This window comes from Zosterops lateralis, assembly GCF_965231275.1.
Source record: "Zosterops lateralis genome assembly, chromosome: 12".
NCBI lineage: Eukaryota > Metazoa > Chordata > Aves > Passeriformes > Zosteropidae > Zosterops > Zosterops lateralis.
In genome coordinates, this window is record NC_139772.1 from 8531606 (window position 1) to 8546173 (window position 14568).

Consider the following 14568-nt stretch of genomic DNA (forward strand, 5'->3'; position numbering starts at 1 on the left):
GTTGAGGCAAAAACATTAATTTGGTGGTGAGATTATTACTACTAATAATAATTGTGCCTAAGTGTTATTTGACATGATAGCTTGAAACTGAGTGGTGTGGATGATTGGAATGGTACTCTTTGGCAAAGAAAATTTTCTTTGAATGGTTATAATTGTGCTCAGAACAGGTCATGTGTACACCATCCCAGACTAAGGGGAACTGCCACTTCCATGGAGAGAGAATAAATTAGAGCTGGGCCTGCTTCCCCAGGGTTTTCATGCTCTCGTTCCTTCCCTGCGCTGCAGTAGGACACTGCCTGCAGCAGTGTGTCAGCAGGGCTCCCCACCAGCTCAGTTTCTGTGTCTCCTCGTTCCTGACTGTGCTCAGTGCAGAGCTGCTCCTTACAGTGACCTGCTCTATTGGCATGTCACTGGTACACGTGCCAGAGAAAAGGAAAAGCTTCCCTGGAGATGTCTTGAGAGCCCAGTATTAAGAAGAGCTCTCCTAAGGCCATGGACTAATACTTTGCTTAGCCATATTAGGTCTTTTAACCAATATTTTAGTTTTCTGTCTCTCATCACTTTCGTCTTTTTTCAGCCTCTAAACTCAACCTGTCTTGGACATTCCCTTTCTCTTCCATGTCTGTTCTTTCTCTCCATGTCTTGGTCTCTGAAAAACAGCAAAATTTCTTCTGTGTCCTAGGGCAAAATTAGACCATAAGAGATTTTTGCTCCAGCACACCAAAGCTACACCTGAGTCTGCCTTTTCTCCCTCTTCCTCAGAGGCATGAAATATCCAATATAGAGATGTGAGAGAGAATAAAAATTTAACTTTTCTTTGAATACTGCTAAAACTGCCTGGCATTGTGTCTGTGTCTATTCAAGAAGGATGACAAAGCAAGTATTACATGGAACATTTTATTATACTTCTGTAATTATGTACAGCCTCAGGGTCATCATTCAGGAGATGGGATGGAGGGACTTCCACACTATTTTCAATTCTCTATTGAATCCCTCTGTGACTGGAAATAAGTAGTTTAATTTCCTTTGGATCTTTTTCGCCAGTACTGTGTTTACTTATGTCCCTCATCTCCTAAGACTGTGTATGGCAGAATATATCTTCCTCTTTTGTTTAAGAATGGGAATATTTGGATTTTTGGACGCTTTTGGACAAAATGCAATTGATAATTTCAAAGTTTGCCTAATTGTATAATCAACTGCATTGCTGTGGTCATAAAGTTCACTTGTTTTAGCCATGACAGCTATTCTTAAATATATCATAGGTTCCATTTTAGAGGAAGTAGACTTCCTTTTTTTTATATATCAGATTTATATAGTGAAATTAACCATCCTCCCTATCACAATTACTTTGATGACTTAATCTCTATGGAATTTGTTAGAAAATGTAATATTGTTCATGTATGTGGCACTTTAGTTACAATCTGCACAGCTGTGAACTGGGTTTCCCTTATTCCTCTTTTACTTCCCCCGTCTCTGTTAATACTAATTTGGCCAAGTGTGGTTTATAGTTCAATTTCATGCTCATTACAGTGTGACATGAATTGGTAGCTGGCTGAAATGGGCATTCAGAGACTTGAGAGCAGGGAGGCTTGCTAGTGCATTCAAAAAGTAAACACTGTGAGGATGTTTCTTCATTAGATGGGGCTGGGAACTATAAACCCAGGGAATTTGAGAATTATCTATGTACATATCTGAGCACTTAGAGCTAAACCAGGGAAGGTGTGAGATTTCAGCTCTAAGTCATACCTGTCAAGGGTTAATGGGAGCTGAAGCTGGGCTACTTCCTTTGCAGCAGTATCCTTTTACACACATGCTTTTAAAAACCTGCTAACCAAATACAAGCTGGCCCTTGCTTAAAAACCCATTCTCACTTTCCTGAGGTTTAACTGGGGCTGACTGTCCAAATCTGCTCATGTACCATTCGATATCACATGAAAGAATCATAACCACCAGTGCAGGAGGCCACACATTTATCCAAAGGGCAAAGTTTTCCAAGAGTCCATCTCCTAAATGCCACCCGAGCTGAGAGCTCAGGATTGTACCTACTTGGAGACATTGCTTTGCAACTTCAGTTTCCCTTAAATTTGATCCTTGTGTACAAAGTTGCCCAATGTTTTATAAATATATGAGAAAAATATTTTCTTTGGTGTTTTCCAGACTTTGCCTTTAACATATATGTTGGTTTCCTCATTAATTTTTAAAGAGGACATCTGATGGCTTGAATGACTGACACAAGGAAAGAAAAACTCACAACTTCAAAAGCACACACAAGTTGATAAAAAAATTGCTTTTTAATGAATTTCAGTTAGGAAGAACTTCTGCAAAATAGAGGTGTAGATATGCCTCTTACAGTCTTCTCCCACGACCAAATTTGTCAGAGGAAACTGTTCTCTTTTAAATCAGACCCGTGAATGAGTATCATAAATGTTAAGGAGAGCTATCAGCCAGAAGAAAATTGGGTTGAAAGAGTTCTACAGGTTACCAGATGTGTGTGAGTTCACCCTCATTTGAAAGTTCACAGTTTGATAATCCTTTCCCTGGGACTGGTGTAAATGACTGCTCAAATCAGTTTGAGGGATGGATGGAAAAGCCTGTTTAGTTTTAGTTTTTTAGAGGATATGGTGAGTGGTGGGGAAGCCTCTGAACTCTGTTATTCTACTGCAAAGCCAGCATGTGGCAGAAAACATGTAGTGTCTGAACATATCTCTTACCAGATAGGGGTAAGAGTTAATTTATTTTATTTTGCTTCAATTAACTTTTTTTTTGTCCTAAACTATATAATGAATTTTCAATAATCTGGTTGGTTCAAAAAATTTCTCAGTGTTTGTAAAACACTGAGTGAGAGAATTTGACTGTTGTCTTTAATTCAACCACAGCAAATGCTGCTAACAGTACTCTGCTCCCCAATGAAGTAATTTACCTTGAAGATGAGAAGTAGAAGCACATTGTTTAAACAGCTGACTTGAGTGCTCAGAAATGAGGCTGACCAAAATGACTTGATGACTTGTATTTGAGGACTAGGTTATTAAACAAACTAAGCATACAATAATATCAGCAAAAACTGTCTGGGGGAATCAGCCCTCATTGCAATGGGGATGTTACGAGCATTTTTAAAGCAGAAAAGCATATTGAATCAAGAAATAATGAAAGTAATGCTGTGATTTGCCTGCAAAATTGCCATTAAAGGTTAGGAATGAAAATAAAAAGGAAAAACAGCAGAGCACTAAGAAAGAGGCTACTGAAGGCACAAATGATGCCTGTAATAACAAATGAGAAAAGAAAATGTGCTGCATATCACACAATACAGAAAATTATTCTGGATTTGTTAATGACTTGAGCTATGAAGAGTTTTGTGAATTATAATTAACCTGGAAAAGTTACAAATCTTAACTCAGTGAAGCTACAGTCAAAATCTGCAGTACCTACTCATATAAATTGCCATAGTTTTCTTTATTCTAAGACTTTCAGCTTCTGCAAATAGGATCTTAATTTCTAATTTGACAACAGTTTCATTATCCTATTTAAATAAAATGGGCACAGTAAAATGTCCAGATTTCATAGTACTCCCATGCAGAATCTGTGTTTAATTTCTGGTTCCCTCTTGTCACAGCTGCCCAGGCGCTGTGCAGTGCCCTGTACTCCTTGTCATGTCTGGAGCTCAGCTCAGTTCAGCTCAGCTAACTTTAGATGTCTGCAAGGTAAATGTTGACATCCGAGCCAGTCAGGCTGTCTCCTTTCATCAGTGGAAAGAAACAGAAACTTCAGTGAGGTCAGTTTTAACACTGGGACTGTTTCTGGTAAGCCACGTGAGCTGGGATGTCTGACCTGTGTTACTGGGGGCAGGAGGAGACCTCAGCTCTGGCTGACTCCTCTGGGTGCTGCTGATATATATATATAGATCAGGGGTGAGAATTTTCTTAGAGCATGGAGAACGCTGTTATTTTTGAATATATAGCAGGAGGTAAGTAAGGTAGGATTAGCTGCTCAGTGTCTAGCTGCTTTGAAATTTTACAGTTAGTTGTGCTATTTTAACCAGAGGAGATGTATCAGGTTTCCATGGATAGATTCATGTCCACCCTGTGTGCTGCAAGTCACTGTGTCCAAAACTGTCACTGTCTCTCAGGGGAAAAAGAAAACCCAGCCATGTCCAATGGCTGAGAAGGGAGAAACTTAACAAAAGAAATGCCGTGGTAAAAATCTGGGAGAGAACATGTGTATGTATGAATGGGGAAGAGCAGATGACAGAAGAAGGAGAAAGAAAAGCTGCTGACTGTCCTTTCTTTATTCATTGCTTTAAGGAAGGCCTTTAAGCTGGAGAGCAAATTGGAATGTCAGCAGGCTGACACGAAAACATTAATCTCATCTATCTGAAAAGGGGTAGATTTAGGAACCTTTGCCCGTGAAGCTTGGCCTCTGCTGCACTTTGTTAAGTGTGGGTGTTTAAGGGACAGTGTGTTTGTGTGTACAAGTGTCAGAGAGAGAGAAAACAGAGGACCGAGGACTTATCTTTGCAGAAGCAGAACATGACACCCACTATCAACAGTGGGTGCATCTCTTCTGCAGATAGAGGGGTTTTGTCCATTGATCATCATGTTCTCTATGTTTTCAGTGTTTGCCTGTGTGTCACAGAACTGGATAAGCACTTGCAGTACTTCTCAACCTTGTGCTAAACTATGACTTATCCCATATCTCTTTGTATCTGCCTTTTACATTGAACAGACAGAAAGTCCTTGCATTTTCCCCAGCAGCACAGCTCAAAATCACATCTCCACTATGTAAGAGGTGAGATGTGTGTGTTTGTGTAAATAACGGGAACAATGATAAGCTGGTTTTTTTTTGTTGGTTTTTTTTTTTTTTTTTTTTTTTTTTTTTTTTTTAATTCTCAGAATGGTTGAAAATATTGGATGTCTTTTTCACCACATGCATAATTAGCATAAGGAAGAAGTCATAACCCTGTCACTTCGCTGTGGAAGGATTATTGGCCGAAGGTTACAAAGTAGGTGAGGTTAGAAGAAATCCTGGGTTCTATGATTGGCTCTCCCAAATTCTTTAACTTCTGCATGACATACTTTATCTCTCTTGAAAATACTTTGAAGTTTTTTTCAACCCCCCTTGCATACTGTACCAACCTATCACTTGCCATCACTGCTCATACCATAGCTAGTTCTCATGCTTGTCTTACGAGGTTCTCTTAATGTCTGTAAAGCAGTTTGTAGTTACTTTCAGTCATGGATCTCAACACTTTCTTAGTATCCTCCTGGTGGCATGGTCTTTAGGGACAAAATTTTGTCTGTTGAATAACTTTTCATTTGAGAGTGAGTAACACCAGGGCTAGAGACTTTCTTGAACAAAAGATGATGTCAGCCTCTTGCAGGAAGGAAGAAGCCTTGCCTGTATTTCAGTGGCATAGATAAGGGGAGGGGAACAAATTCCCTCCCTGGATAGTTGTGCATGAAGAAGGAGGAGCTCCTATCACTCAGATCTTGAGTTGCTTTATTGTAGCCTGCTTTTCCTCTTTGATGCCTTTTTTTTTCCTTTATAGCCCTGTAGTTAATTAACTCACTTGATTAAAAGCAGAATGCCCAAACTCATGGGTCGCCACACTTGGGAAGTTTAGATGTCCTGTTTAAAAATAGGCATCAGCACCTGATATGCCTTTTGAAGACAGCAGGAGCCAGTCCTGCATGAGCTGGCTAAATATAGTGGCAGCCCCACCACTTGCCAGAGAGATTAATAAAGGGGAGAAATTCCACTTGGGCAGGTAGGGTGCAGAAGATCCAGATCTCCCAGCTGTGCTCTCTGGTGGAGTGGGCTCTCAGTTAAGAGGAGAATTGCTTTGATTTTTATTTTTTCAGTAGAGCAGTGTAGAGAAACTTGTTCTGTCAGATGATGTCAAATTGTGAACAAGGAGGGGTATATATCGTTTTTACTCAGTTGTTCCTTGGACAGAGCAGAAATATTCGGAAATTGATTTTTTACTTCACAGGCACTTGCAGAGATCAGCCCTGTGTGCAACTTTCACTTAGTGAAATAGAAAATTAAATGATCCTAATTACATAGTGCACCATGGCTCCATGTTTCATATTTCTTTCATTTTAGTTTTATTTTTACTACCATTTCACACAGACCTATTTTACATTTCACTTGTATTATTGTAAATTATTGGTATCAGCTGAAAGGGAGGGATGATGAAGTTGCTGGTTGAGGTGAAGTTAGAGCATCTGGTCTGGTAAATTACTTAAAGTTTAATTCTGCAAATTTATTTCTTGTGTTTCTCAGTTTGGGCACACATTTTAAGTCTGTGATTTTCGGCACGTGGGAATGTTTTGATGTATGTTGACTCCTGTACATAAACACAAACCTCCAACTGTCCAGAAAGAGCAAAGCTAATGTGGTGAAAAGGCTGGGATTTGAAATGTGAGATAGAAACAGTGGAAAAGATTAGCCATAATAAAGATGCAGGAACAAATTCTGCAGGCTGGCAAATGCTTTCTGGGGTTTTTTACCAGGTAACCCATCCTTTGAATTCAAGCTGGAACAATTTACCTTGCACCAGCCAAAAACAAAGCCCTGAGTGAAGGGGTCGGGAGAGTCCTCCCGAGGAAGTTTTGATCTCTATGATCAATATAAACTTCCTTTGCCTGACTGTACACTTAACCCAGCCTTCCACCTCTGGACAGGCTGCTGCTGAGTGGGATGTCCTCACACCTGCCTCTGTCTGTAGGCAATGCCAGAGCTTCTGGTAGCTTCTACAGCACTCTTAAATTTCAGAAGTGTGAGTAGTTACTGTCCAGGACAATTTGGAACAGCATCAAACAATCTCCTGCTGCTTAGGAAAAAATTGTAAATCATTCATATGTCACAAAAGGCATAAAACAAACTTGGTGTTGACCTGATTTTGACACTCAATGCATTACAATAGTTTTACTGTCATAACCCAGATTCATCAAAGATCAATCAAATGCAGTTGAATAAATCCAGCACAGGAGCCCCTGGAAAACTGTCAGACACAGTGCAGTTCTGTGAGTATGGCACCTTCAGCAACTGACAAAGAGAAGGTTGGTTATTGACCATAATATTACCTCTGTACAGATATAAAGATAAGTTGATACAATGACATTTGGCCCTATCATTGCATTTGATGTACAGTGAATTGCATAGGGGAACCATGCACATAAAGCAAGTCCCTTGGGAAAGAGCTTTACCTGAAAAGCAGATTTTAACCTTGATTTGTAGGGTTGCTATTTGAAGTAAGTGATGTGAATAAATCTTTCACCTTTGCATTTGTAGGTTATTTACCGAAAATCTGATATTTAGAAGCACACTTACTTACTGTGTACAAATATTCTGAACTGGGGACCCTCTTCAGGTGATAATTTGGCATCATTGACCTTGAAAGCTTTTATTTTCCCCATAGACCACTTGAGGGTGAAACAGATGCCTGTCTGACCAGGAGGGCATGCTGATGAACACCAGACTGTCTAAATACTAGTGAAAGAAGGAAAGAACAGTGATATGAAAGAGTGGGGAAAAACATGATTCAGCAAAATTACTATGGCCTCTGGGTACATGGTCAGAATGTGCTGAGGATTAACTCAAACACCCATAACACAGTGGGGACACTCCTCTCAGTGAGCTGTGTCCTGTATTTCCTCCCAAGAGGTGTATGATGCAGGCAGGCAGATCCAACATTTCAGGTGGGGCTTTCCTTTAATTTTTGGGCTCAGATGAATGGATATCAGTTTCTGATAGAAGATGTTTAACAATGCCAACTTTCATTCCACACTGAAATATGCTGTTGAAATAATCCCTGTCCAGGAATGAAAAACTAAAGATAGAGATATGGAACTACTAAAGATGGTTAGTTTCAGCAGTTGCAGGAGAGAGTTAGGATCCATATGAGTACTGCAACTGAATGGGAAAGAGGCTGAAAGAAGTATGTATTCAATGGGGACCCTCAAGTAAATTCTTGCTCCTTTCATAAGAAGGAAAACAAGAGCATATTCCTCAGTTCTGCTTCCATTTTCTTCATTCTCTATTTAATCTTTTGGAAAGGAAAAGACAGAGAAGCCCTTTCCAACAACCTGTCTGCATTGGGCAGAAAATAAATGTATTTTTAGTACTTGAGGTGCTCTGCCTGTGGCTTGGCTTTAGAGAGCCTCGTGTACTCCCCTCTGTGATAATCTAGTGCAGCTGAGGCAGGGTGGTGCTGATTCCTGGGGGAATGCTTTTCCTCTGGGATGACAAGGAGTCACTTGCACAGGGACAGCCAGGAGCCTGCTCAGCTCAATTCAGTGCTCAGTGTGAGAGGGTTCCAGCTCCCTGCCAGGGCCCTGTGGGCATGGCTGCAGTGCAAATAACTGTGGTTACTGGCCTGTCACATTTCAGGAGTAAATAGACATGGAGGCTAAAATGCCATATTAAGTGAAGTTAGATGGAGTCAGCAAGGAAGAGCTTTAGGGCCATTATTGAAGAGGGCAGCACATAAAGGCTGTCAGGCTCGTCTACTTTCAGGGGTTCTTCCTTTGTGCAAAATATTCATACAGAAGTTAATTCTCTCTATAAAAGTCTACTAGTGTTGAAGCCTCCTGGACTCTCTTCTTAAAAGTTTTACTTTTGGGAAGATTAAATAGAGGAGGACTTCCTTTCTTTTCAGAGTATGTGCTGGTAGCATCTTCCGAATACTCGTCTGCTTAATTTTTTCTTGTAGTCACACCATTTCCCCTTTTGCAGAAGAGGGTAAAATGTATATTTTAAGTGTATTATATCATTTTTTTCTTTTTAAAAAAGATCATATGGTTAAAATGATGCAAATTTCAGGTTGAGCTGGGTGGTGGTGGTTATTCTTCCAAGTATTTCTGATAGTAGCTTCATTTTATACAGATATTATTGAGATATAGAAAACCTTAAATCTTCTGAGTTTCTTCAAACCCACATTTCCTTTTTGCCTGTATTTCCCGTAAAAGTAGTCAACTCTGATGTCTCATGAAATTGCTGGAAGTAACTTTTTTCAAAAGACATATGTTCTTAAGAAGATCTATTGTCTGTGTTCCTAAAACAGTAATTCTCTTTCTGAACTCTTGAGCTGCTTTTGCTTCTGTTGAAAAACTTGGCCAAATCAGATTTAAGGAAAATAGAAAGAGGATAGAGGGTCAAGAAAGATGGAAAGTATTGAGTGGCATGTTTTTTTAAAAAATGTTGTATACAAAAATACTGTAGGATCAGTCTGAACTCCTGTGTAGTTTCTAAATGTGTGTTTCATGAGTTTTACGGTAAGGAAATTACATCTTTTAGCAGGAGTTGTTTCTTTGGAGCCTTTTCCAACTTTTCTTTGGGTCCCAAAGAGGGTGTATGGAAGCTTTTGGAAATTTGCAGCATTCCCCTATGGTAACTGTGGGACAGATAGGTAAATCCTGATAGACCAAGACAAATTACATGCACTTGCCTGTCTGTAAGAGACAGCAATATACTGGAAAAATATTTCTTTGCCAGCACCTTTCCCGCATTGATTCATCTCGTTCCAGCAGCTTAATCATGGCCATTTAAATGTGCTATTGCAGATATTAATTCAGTTTGACACATCCATTTTCCATACACTTGGGAAGGAAATCTCCTTCTACTGGTTCCCTATTTCAAGGCACAAAGCAAAACAAAATACAAAGGAATGTTATATGATTGGTACCAGCACCGGATGCTCTATTTGTTTGTAAGTTCTTGTTCTTTTTTGAAATAAGCTGCAGTGGCAAGAGAGGCCTTTAGACAATCTGGAGGGGATATAAAGAATGTGCTTTTGTTTATACTGAGATAAAATAATTGAGCTTTTCTGTTGCTGCCTGAAAGCCATGTCTCCAGTTTCTGGGACCTGTTTACTGTGTACTGTAGAGAGCCTGCAGCCTTTCTGCAGCAGATCGGGACTCCCCTGGCCTGTCTGCTGCTTCCTTTTTTATGGCTGGGTTTTTGAGCAGCACTGGTATGCCCCAAACACCTGCCAGATTTGCATATCATTCTTGCTTGGCTTGAGCATCCACTGCAAAGTTGGCACATGAACTGTGGAGAAGCAGGGCCAGTGTTTTGATTGCACGCCAGAGCCTGATACTGAAATAGGCAGTGGGAAGGAATCCAGTAATTGTTGGCCTCTGATCAATGAAAACTGTCGTTAGGCCAGTAAATCGTCGGTATGTGGGCTTAGTTCTATATATCATCTTTGGGCTGGTGTCACCCTGACTCCAGGACGAGAACATTATCAACATGTCATCAAGTCTGCCGGGAGCTTTTTATTACTTTTTCTCCCTTTGATTTATATCCATTCTCAAATTTCACACAGGTCAGGTTTGACAACACACTGGAGGGACGTTGAAGGGATTGTTTCTTTGGTGCAGAAATAGATTTGCCAGCCCCATCTAGTAGGAAGCCCCTCTCTCTCTTCCCTGTGCAGTCCAAAGTGGTCTTCCTCTGGACTGAAGAGTCTTCCTCCCTCACTGCTGGTTGCCGTGGCAGGAAACAGAGGTTGCCATTATCTCTGCTCAGACTGTTTGCTGGGATTGTGATGAGACAACACTTGATTAGCTTTGCCCTTGTCCAAACACAACAACTTTAGTTTAAATAAGCTGCTACTTTAATTTGGATTGAATGGTGAAGACTCTATTGTGGGCATTAAGGATTCTGGCTATCTTTTTTATTTGGCTTTAAATGATTCAGAATCAATTAAGCCAAATAAAAATAAACCACATGAAATAAATGTCCACGTGGACTTTTGCACTTGAACTCTGTTTAAAACTAAGCCTCCTGTTTAAATCCAGCAGAGCTTCCTTTTGCAGACAGGCCCATCCACCCAGCAGTGCTGTGGGAGTAAAGCCAAGCAACCTCTCTGCAGTGTGCAGATGTACCTGCTCAGAAAAAACTTCCCCCTCTTCCCACTGGGAAAATTAAATCTGTACTGCTATAAAAGCTGCAGCTTCCGTGGCTTTGCTAATGTTTTTTCTAAACAGCTAAATGGATGGTCATTGCTATGTGAGGATGTGGGATAATGTAATTTCTTCTTTAGGGTAACTTTCCTAAAAATAAAGATTTTTTTTCTCCAGTAACACTTGCAAGAGGATACTGCTAAAGCAATAGTAGAATAATAGTAATTGTGAAAAAGACCTAAACCTGCTTTTAAAGGAAATCATGAGTGTTCACAGTGTAAAACGTTGGCCTAATCTTTGAGTTGGAGGTGGGAAAGTACATGGTATTTCTTCTGTAAATTTTTCCCTTATTCCTAACTACATCCTATATTTTCAAGGCCAAGTGAGGCTATTTCTTATTTGCTGCTCTTGAGAATGATTAGTGTTTAAAAGTATGTGGTATATACAATTAGAGCCTATTGTAGCATTAAGGTTTGAATTCAATTCCTTTTGCATGCAAGTGAAATCTGGAAAAAATCATAACTGAAAAGAACTTGGCCGGAAAATAGGGATGTTGCCTGTTGGATTACAAAAGCAAGGCAGCACATTCAGAGTTAAGGCTGAGTGCCCAAGTGGCTGTGGTACACCAAGGGATTATGTGCTGCTGCCTTCTACATATAGGCACAGCCAGTCCAGATACAGTTAAGAGTCCAGGCTCTGATTTTTCCCAGATTTAGCTGAACTTGAAATGTTCTGTTTAAAATAACTCTTTGTGGATTCCACCCTTGAATGTATGATAGCTTTATTTAAAAGCAAAATTAGATAAAAACTTGCTGGTTAAGGTGAATGGCTGGCTTTTAGCAGGCTGAGTGGCTTTTCTGGAGACCTTTTATTCTAATCAGTAAATCCTCATTAAAGGACACTGTTTAAATCTGATCATGGCCCCATTTCAGCAAAGCACTTAGTGTTTCCTGAAGTATCAGGGAAGTCAGTGAGATTACTTACTTGCTCAAAGTTAAGCAAGTGCAGTACCAAATTGGGATGTGCATGAGCACAAGATTAGTTGCTACACAAGTATAGACCTTATTAACCAATGTTAAATATTTTGAATTCTTTTTTAATCTTCTTAATGGGAAAGTGAGTAGGCTGCCTTGAAACTCCTTTCTTGCCAAATTCCATTTCTTAAATCAAAGCTCACATTTGAATTACATGACCACAAAAAGCATTATAAACTAATAAACCTCTGAATTTGTTTACAGTTGTGTAAATTGAAAAACAGACAAACCAGCTTAAGATTTCTTTGTTCTTATTTTTCCTTTTCCTTTTTTTTTCTTTTAGCACTTGCTCTCAGGCTCAGGCCTTTGAACCTTCCCTTCCCTTGGCTGTGTTTCACTCTTCCCTAGGTGGAGCAGGCAAGGAGGGCTGTGACAGCTGCCTTGCTGAAGTGCAGGGCCAGCCTGGTTACCCTGCACACAAAATGTTCAAAGGAGCTGCAGTTTGGTGGCAGTTTCACATGTCCAGAGTGACAGACCTGCCTACCCTGGGCTGTTGGCAGAAGGCTGAAATGCAGCCCTGACCATAGAGGGCTGCATGCCTGACTCCGTGTCCTGGTGTGGTGACGTGCTCTGTGCACAGTTAACAAACTTGTTCTCCTCAAATCCTCCTCCTGCTTCCATGAGAGGAGCAGAATGCACACTGCAAGGGGAGAGCTGAGGCTCTGTGTGCAAGGGCATAACAAAAATAAACACAGTGATTTAAAAAAAAAAGGGCAGAGGTCTCTAAACAAGCTTTTGTGTGTTATCTACAGCAAACTTGTAAGAGAATTCACAGCGTGAATTTGTGTATGTGTGTGATCATTGGCCTGAGCATGTGGGCTTTAAAGGCTGGTACAAATTGTATTTGTTAGTATTGTCCCTTGTCCTAAATTCTACCCAGAAAATGAGGTTTTGAAGCTGTGATAGTTTCTGGTTCCATTTTTAAATTTATTTTCAAACTTTTAAATTTCTTACTCTTAAATGGAAAAGACACTAAAGCAGAGGGGAAGGAGCTCTGCCTATCAAAACAGGCCTATGGAAATATCCCTAGCTAAAATAAATGGAGCTTTATTTAGGATTCAGTCAGGATGCAAAGGAGTACCCAACCCATAACAAGCTCAGCAGCTGCAAAGTTTTCTTTGCTGGTGCTGTGTAAGAGATTCACAAAATTAAGCTGTTAACAGGGATTCTGGTGCCACATTACAATGGACAAATACTGGGTATGCAGAGTCATTTGCTATAAAAGAAGATGAACTTGAGCTAAAATGGTCTGGTTTTAGTACAGTGTGAGAAAATGGAGAATACCTCAGACTTCAGTGAAATCCATGTACTGCCAGCCTATGTGAAACACGTCAGCCCATCCTAGGGCAGAGAATTTTTAAACTGGTGTGCCAAAACTCTCCCACACACTGTGTTTTGTGATCTAAGACGGGTTGTGTTCAGGTTTCCCAGAGTTAAAAGCTTGTCACATGTTAACAGACACTCTCCCCCAGGGCTCCCCAGCAGTATTTGAGTCTCCAGTATCCATCAATTCAAATGGACCAGAAAATTGTGTAAAATTCTGTTCCTGTGCACTGCAAACCCTCCGTATTTTGTTTGCAGAGTCTGCAGCAGGTGAATTGTTTAGGGCCACTCTAACTCAGGCTGCTGGGGTTTCTCCTTTGACCCTGGAAAGAATGTGGGTTTACAAGGAACAGCTGAGCATTTCATTTTTCCATCAATTTGGCATAACTTTCAGGGCCTTTACTTCCATGATATGTATTTTTCTAGAAAATCTCTATGTGCTTTTCCCACCTCTCAGGTCTTTATTGTTTTCTGGCATCCCTGTTATGGATTACTACATTTGGGCATTGTCCATGGAGACAGTCACTGTTTACTGCTCCATACAGCACGTTTGGGGGTGAGGTCTGGACTAGAAACACACATGTAAGAACAGCTCCTTGAGGATCTTTGGGGATTGTTTTGGAATGGTTGCTCAGATGCTGCTGGCAGTGCAGGGCAGCACAGGGAGCTGGTGTTGGGTGAGGTCCTGCACTGTCAGCTGCCCACGCTGCTTCAGGGTGACACTGTTGGCAGAAATTCGTTCAGAGAAATTTGACAGAGAATTCATCTGCCTCTTTTCCCATCTTATAAGGCTGTAGAAGAGTAGAAGAGTTTTACTGAAAGACATTATCCATGGAATTTTTTTCTTCATATCCATTTTTTTTCATTTGAATTCTTGCTAATCTGTTTTGTTTAAAGCAGTTCCCTGCATGTGCTAGGTGTTGATACCTAACCTATATTTTACATATACCTGATCTGAGGAAATATCATTTATACGTCACAGAAACATTTCTCACTAGGGCACTGTTCTCAGTGCTTTCTGGTGTCAGCCAACAGCCTATCTCATTTCTGTCAGATGATCAGTAGAATTTGTTAATAATTTCTTGGAAATATTAGTCTCCACTGGATATCTGTCTCTGCATTGCACCACATTTTGTCACACTCCCAGCAGTTCATTCTCACTTGGATAAGGCTGTGGCTGTTGGAACTGTATTGTAAGAAATTGGAACTCAGAAATGGCTGTGAGCTAATGATCAAACCCTGCAGATGCTCATGTGTGTGCTCATTTAGAAGGGAAGCCCCTGCAACTCCAAATCTAGGAATATCCT

The 14568-nt window shown here is 40.3% G+C and overlaps 1 protein-coding gene across 1 annotated transcript in view; it reads left to right on the plus strand.

Moving 5' to 3' along the window:
• Positions 1–14568, plus strand: part of NKD1 (NKD inhibitor of WNT signaling pathway 1) — a 105490-nt gene that overhangs the window by 35216 nt on the left and 55706 nt on the right. The window lies entirely within an intron of this gene.